The sequence below is a fragment of the Sinocyclocheilus rhinocerous genome, unplaced genomic scaffold (genome assembly GCF_001515625.1).
Source record: "Sinocyclocheilus rhinocerous isolate Xijiao unplaced genomic scaffold, SAMN03320098_v1.1 scaffold415, whole genome shotgun sequence".
NCBI lineage: Eukaryota > Metazoa > Chordata > Actinopteri > Cypriniformes > Cyprinidae > Sinocyclocheilus > Sinocyclocheilus rhinocerous.
In genome coordinates this window covers 591,767-598,862 of record NW_015646373.1, presented here as the reverse complement: position 1 = coordinate 598,862, position 7,096 = coordinate 591,767, and the positions used below count along the sequence as shown (strand labels likewise).

Sequence of the window (7,096 nt, the reverse complement as noted above, 5' to 3'; positions counted from 1 at the left end):
TTTTTTTTTTTTTTTTTTTTTTTGCTTCTAAAAGGAAAATTCCATGTGATGTGTTATAAGTTTGGACATTGATTATTTATCTTCTAAAAAGACTTATTTGGTCCTTTCTTCAAGAGGAAGAAGCACTATATTCCCTGAAAATAGGAGAGGAAACTTGTAAATGATCACAAGGAACCTTTTCTCTGCATTGAGAAGTCTTACCTTTTTTTTGTGAAGAGTGTGTGAATAGGAGAAGACGTGGTTAGTTACTGTACAAAGTTTAAGTCTGTTTTTGTCAATTCTTTTGGCACATGAAGGACTGGACGTTGAAAATGACATGATGAAACCTTGTGAACTCTCTGAGTTTTATCTTGTATAGTTGCAGAAATTGGACTGTCAGTATCTGCAAAGTGTTATGCTGTATGCTGAGACTTTTTATAAAAGTAATATTGTAAATTGTACCTTTTTTTTTTATTTTTTTTTTTATACAAAATAAATCAAATGCTTTATTTGATGCTGGTCTGTTATGCTTGTGTGTAAAGATGTCAATCTGCCAGTGTTGTGCTGTATATTGACCTTGCCTTTTATATCCAGGATTCAAAAGCATGTCACTGACCTTTCACACATGCACATTCACCCATTACTGACAGGAACCTGAATCAATCTTTTATCGCCATATGGCTGTGTAAAACTGCATTCATTCCAGTCCATAGTGGGAAAAATGTGCTTATTCTTAATATATAACGGTCCACAAATCATAAAGCCTAGCAGTTTTTCTTGCAATTGACCTCTTTCTCACTTCCTGTGTGATAAAACTCATTTCTTGAAGGTGTTTGGAAGTAGAACCGTATCCACAGGTTCTCTCATTCGTATAATCTGTGTATGGATGAAATGGCTGTTAAATCAATGCTTGAGCTTTTGATTTGTGGAATTAAGTTTGTAAAATAATTGTCTGTCGGTTTACAGTCGGTCAGCCGGCCCCTTAATGAGCATGAAATAATAAATCAGAGACCCGGATAGTGATTTTTTTTATTTTTTATTATTATAATCACATTTTTTTTACAGCTTCAGCTATTCTAAAATTATTCAGAATTGTACACCCAAGTCCCCTGGACTAAAATTGTGTGAATAAAGCTGATAAATTCACATTGTTCGCATATCAGACATTAAAAAATCGATTTAATTTATAGTGTAGTAAGTGAGTCATTTTGTGGGATGTAATTCAGGAAAACTATTTAACTACAGAAAAAAAAGATAATGGTATATGCTCTTCTTTATTTCATCAATTTCTGCAAAGTGTACATTTAAAGATTGTTTCTCAAATGCAGCCTAAACCTCTATTAGTGTTCTTGATTTGAAGAGTGCGCCACCTGCTGGCGGCCAGACTTCACCTCAGAAAAACAATGGACATTCCTTTGATAGTTTTCAGTTTCATTATTTATGGGGGAAAAGATTGGCAGTTGGCAAGTCTCATCAAAATACATACATAAATGTATGCAATTTTAAAACTAAAGTTTTTAAATGTTATTATTTTAGTGATCAATCCATCGGCACACTAACAAAGCTTAAATTTAGCAGAGATTACTTCAAATGAACTTCAAATGTGTCTGTTTTTTATTTTCAAATATAATGTAGTTATTTCAATTATATAATCACAAATTCTCAAAAGATTTGAAAAGAATGAGGTTTATTAATGTGAGAAAACATTGAGGATACTCATACACGCAAATCAAGCCTTACAGAAACCTCTATTATTTCTTGTTTTTCTCTTATCATAACACTGATCACAAATAAATTCACTCATCTAAAACACTACAAGGCAGAACACAAACTACAAGGATGACCTGAATGTGAACCGGCCATTCAATCACAATCACAAATAAATAACAGCTTTCACATCACCGATCACAGTAAAACCACCAGCACTAACTCTATGTGGTTAAATCCCCACTCTACTTGATGGATTTGAATATTGTGGACCAACCTACGCTAGATCTTTAATGTTAGCAACGGAGCATGAAATAACAGGATTTGCACTAAACAAATCAGAAACTAAAAAGAGCTTCACAGCTTCCATTTATTGCTTTTTAGCACCCACTCCAAAAACAGCAACAATGACATTTCTCACACTTTTACACTGCATGTTCTTAGTCAGTATTTTGGTTTTGTTTTCCAGTTAAAAATATCTAAATGTCCTTAAAATAAGATGCATTTAATTTAAGGTTGTGTAATATAATGACTTGTTTTCAGATAAAAAAAGTTTTCGGTAACACTACAATAAGCTTCAATTCGTCAGCATTAATCAGTAAAGAACTAACACCGAACGACAATTTTTAAACATAGGTTAATATTATATAATAATTTATAATTATACTATGGATAATTGTTGTAATTCATCATGTTCATTTATAATATGTTAATGTTAATTCATGCAACTTGAAACCTTAAAAATGTATATGCAAAAATTAACATTAACCTAAATTAATAACGCTGTGAAAGTATTTTTCATTGTGTTTCCTAATGAATTTACTTATGTTAATGAAATGTACTTAAATTCTTTCAAAAAGTTACTTTTAAGTGTAAACCATACATTTTAGGTTTTATATTACATTTTTTATATTATAGGCTTTATACATTTTATGCTTAAATTATTTTATATAACTAATTTTATTTTTACTAACCATCGATTTCTGGTTTTATGGACCTTTAAATATCTTTTATGCAAAACTAGTCGAAACAGATTTTGCTGTGATGGGTAATTTTTAATTCGTGTTAACTTTAAAAATGAATCTAATCAGCGTCAACACATAAAATGTGCAGTAATGATGCCTGAATGAAGAGTTTCTCTGAACCTTTGCATTTATTAGATTTTTACAGTAATTTACCCTTCGTCAGTTAAAGAGGTCATATGATGTTGCTAAAAAGAACATTATTTTGTGTATTTGGTGTAATGAAATGTGTTTATGCAGTTTAAGGTTAAACAAACACATTATTTTCCACATACTGTACATTATTGTTTTCTTAATCACTGATTTCTAGTCGTGTCCTCTTTTGGAAGGCCAAACAACGTTTTTTCGCTTTCGCAAAGAAACACACAGCGTCTTCACAACATGGCAGCGGCGGTGGCAGCAACAATAAAGTTACGCCTTCTTTCTTTGCGTGAACATTTGGGCGGCGTTATGTAAATCTTCCCACATCGTGACGTAGACATGTTGGGGGCGTGTTAAAACGAGGCGTTTTAGGGGGGCGTGGACGAGTCTTAACTTCTATAAAGAATATCTCTTTGGGTTTGAGACTTTAGTCTTTGCAACTTTAGGGATCTTATCTATTCACGAACAGCTTGTAACACTCCAAAGAGAAAGGAAAACTTGAAATCGCATCATATGACCCCTTTAAAGAAACCGTGTTAGGCTCACAGGACACTCTCTCGTTCCTCAGCAGCATCGGTGGCGGGACCGGTGGACCTCTTCTGGTAGACTCCACGTAGGTTCTGGTTGGGCAGCGTGGTGGTTTCGGTGCTGGATCCTGGTCGTATAATGATCGAGGGGCAGTCGGTGGAGTCGGGGGTCTCCTGCTGGGTGCTGTTGTTGATGTTGTTGTTGAGCGCAGTATTGTCAGGTGAGCAGTTGAGGTTGCTCACAGCTGAAGTGGGCCAGCTCTCCTCAGGGGTACTGCTGTCAGAGAGAGCGTCAGAACAGATGGACATCCGGGCCACCGCCTCATTCTGAAGGTTACTCAGCCTGTGTGGTAAGACTCGCTTCTTAACCGGGCTCTCAAGAACCAGCTCGATCAGATGGGCCTCCTCTTCTTTCTTCTCACTGGACTTCTCCTCCTTCTCTAGGGCCGATTCGCTCTCCTCATCTTGCAGCGAGTGGTCTGATGAGCTCCTGCTCGACCTCACTCCGGAATCAGATGATTTCTTGTCCAGTATGATGTCTGAGATGTAGCTCTTCCCTTTAGCTAAGAGGCCTGGTTCAGCAGCCCAAGGTTCCTCTCTCAGCAGCGGGGTGGCGTCTGTCTCCTCATCGCCTGAATCTTCTTCATCGCTCGGTATGCTGTGGTAAGATGGTCCCTGTCCTTTGGTCTTGCGTCTGGGTGGGATTTTAGTGGTGGACCCATGCTCTGACTTCTCATCCTCCTCTGTAATGTGATCTAAAAGACCACCGTCTGGGACGGACGAGAAGTCCACAATAATGTCTGCAGGTTTGGAGTTCTTTTTGGCGAAGGGTTTGCGCCCGTCTTGCTCACCTTCCTTAGTCTTGTCCTCAGAGCTGGCTGTGAAGAACTGGCCAGACAGGACTTGAGCGGGACTCTCTCGTCCAGCAGCAGATACCTCAAGCTGGGACATGTGGGAGATATATTCCTGGTAAGCGCTGCGATACTCAGCTTGCTGCTTGTCGGTCAGCTTGCAGATGTCGTTGGATGATTCCTGAGAGTTCAGGCTGGATATTCTTTGGCGTCCAGGCAAAATTGAGTTTTCAAATAGGATTCCATGCAACTAGGAATTTTGCCTGAGGGCAAAAGTTTTTCCCACACAGATTTTGCGTTGAGTTCAGTTGGTCATGTGAATTTGCTGCATTGACCAATAGAAAGCTGTTTGGTTTGAAAGTGACCTTTGTGTGATATGTGCTTCATACACTGCTATGATCGTGGCAAGTGAATGCAGTTGTAGCGTTGACACTCTGCCTGTTTTTGGGATTCTGTAAAAAATACAGGGTCTTAGACAGCACAGTCTGCAGGAAGCTCTAATCCACAGAAAGTTCTATTTGTACACTAATGGTTACAAACTCTCTGCGCCTCCCTACAATCATATTTTGAGTGTGACTCATTGTGGCAAAAAAATTAATTAATTAATAAAAAAATTATCAAAGAGTTTGACTGATAGCATTATTTATTCATTCATTCAAAATTTCTATAGATATCACGCTAATATCATTATCAGGAATTGTTGTCAATTCAATTTTGTTTCACAAGTTCTTGATTCAATTTGATCTAATTTTGATTCATTTTGGTATATGTCAGTTCTAATGTCTATTCTGCCAGGCTGTTTCAGACTGATTCATCTTTTTAAACAATTCATTTAAAGAAGCAGCTCATTAGAGTAATCTGTTTGTGAATCGGACTCTACACGTCACATTATATGTTTGGTTTTGCATGCAGCCCATAAGGTCAGCTAAACAGAAAGATGTCGCTTACCATTATTTCACGGTACACAGACTTATTTAATCACATTCAACGTAACTCAATTAAATTAAAAAAACTGATCTAGGGATTTTAAAAAAGAATCAATTTAACACTTAATTTTTACTTCCAGATGTTCAAACTTGGCATGTTTATTCAAGAATTTCTTTGACTGTTCTTCATACAAGACTATCACATGGCTTCAGAAGACTTGGAATAAGTAACTCTGTGTATTCCATGAGAAGCTATACAGAGTTTCAGTAACATGACAGTGAGTTTGAGTGAACTATTCCTTTAGAGAGACATTAGTTGTGTTCTAAATTAGTCTATGAATTTTAGAAGGCTAACTTGTCTCAAATGGAACTTTTTTACTACATAGAACCATTCACAGTGTTCCATTTATAGGAAAGTTATGTTGCAGTAGCTTTAGCGTGTTTAGCCACTCCCCTTCCTGTACATCCACACTCTTGTCTTTTCCTTTGCAATACATCACTCAGCTACTAATAATACACATAATAGCGTGTGAACACACTACTTAGGCTACAAAATGGTGTAAAAATAGTGCAGAGGTATGTGAAATGAGACGCACACAAAGTCTGTGCTCACCAACAACTTACATGATGCTAATCTAAACCATTATGAGCTCTTGCTTGTGTTGCAACACCTTGCCAAGTGTTAACAGATGAGTGCAGAAATAGCTATCTCTGTGTGATAGAAAGCTAGCATGTGTGTGGTCAGCTCTTCACTTCCTCTGCCCATCCAGGTCAGAAAACACTTCGTTTGTCACCCAGCAAACCACATGCTATTTCATGCAAATGAGAGACTACTGAAAAGGAGAAGCTGCCTCTATAGCAACAAAATGCAACACTGAAGAAAATAATTAGTTAAAAAGGCACAATAACAACAAAAAAAGCCCCAAGTTCTTTTATTTCCATGCACACATATGTTTGTGTTAGCTTCTATGTATATAATTACACCATTCTCTCATGGTGTGCACCTGTGTTTATCTATAGGCTGTACTTCAGTGCTGAATGTGTTTGTGTGCACAGCAGTACCACGCACCAGCCAGTGGGCATTGTGTTGCCTGGCGGGCTCCTCCAGCCCCACACCGCTGAGCTCTTCGAAGCTTAGGTTGAGGCTGTACGTGAAGTTTTCTGGGTTGATGGTCACGTCTTGTGGCGCTTCAGAGGGTCGGTGGGGTTCGAGTTGAGTCAACACGCTGCTGCCCTGCTCGCTGCACGCTCTCGATTCATCATGCAGCAGCTGGTTCTCCACATGACGCTGCTCTAGAACCTACAGCAGATGAACGCAGCACAAATACAGAAATGTTTATATGGATTCAACAGCAAGAGTGAATTTAATCCATTATAGTGATTATTGAGTTGAGCAACAAATTCAAGGCCTGTTCCTGTACAATTCAGACTGAAACGGTATTCCTGTGTTCTTGACTTCTAAAACGCAAATAGTATGTAAACTATCCAGAAAAAGACACACTACTATTTATAAGTATGGAATTTTAAACATTTTGAAAGAAGTGCTCACCCAGGCTGTAATTATTTGATCAAAAATACAGTAAAAACTAATATTGTGAAATATTATTACAAATAACTGTTTTGTATTCCAACATATATTAAAATGTAATTTATTCCTGTGATGGCAAAGCTGATTTTTTAAGCAGTCATTACTCCAGTTTTCAATGTCACATGATCATTCAGAAATCATATGCTTTGGTGCTCAAGAAACATTTATTATGATTACCCATGTTGAAACAGCTGTGCTGCTTAATATTTTTGTGGAAATCATTATACATTTTTAAGGATTCTTTGATAAAATGTTCAATAGAATAGCATTTATTTGAACTATAAATCTTTTGTAACATTATACAAGTCTTTTCTGCCACTTTTGAAGAATTTAATGCATCCTTGCTGAATAAAAG

At 37.1% G+C, this 7,096-nt stretch overlaps 1 pseudogene; it reads right to left on the bottom strand.

The window, feature by feature from the left end:
• Positions 1-3,391: 3,391 nt before the first annotated feature.
• LOC107707683 (kinase D-interacting substrate of 220 kDa-like) overlaps positions 3,392-7,096 on the bottom strand; it is a 54,867-nt pseudogene continuing 51,162 nt past the window's right edge.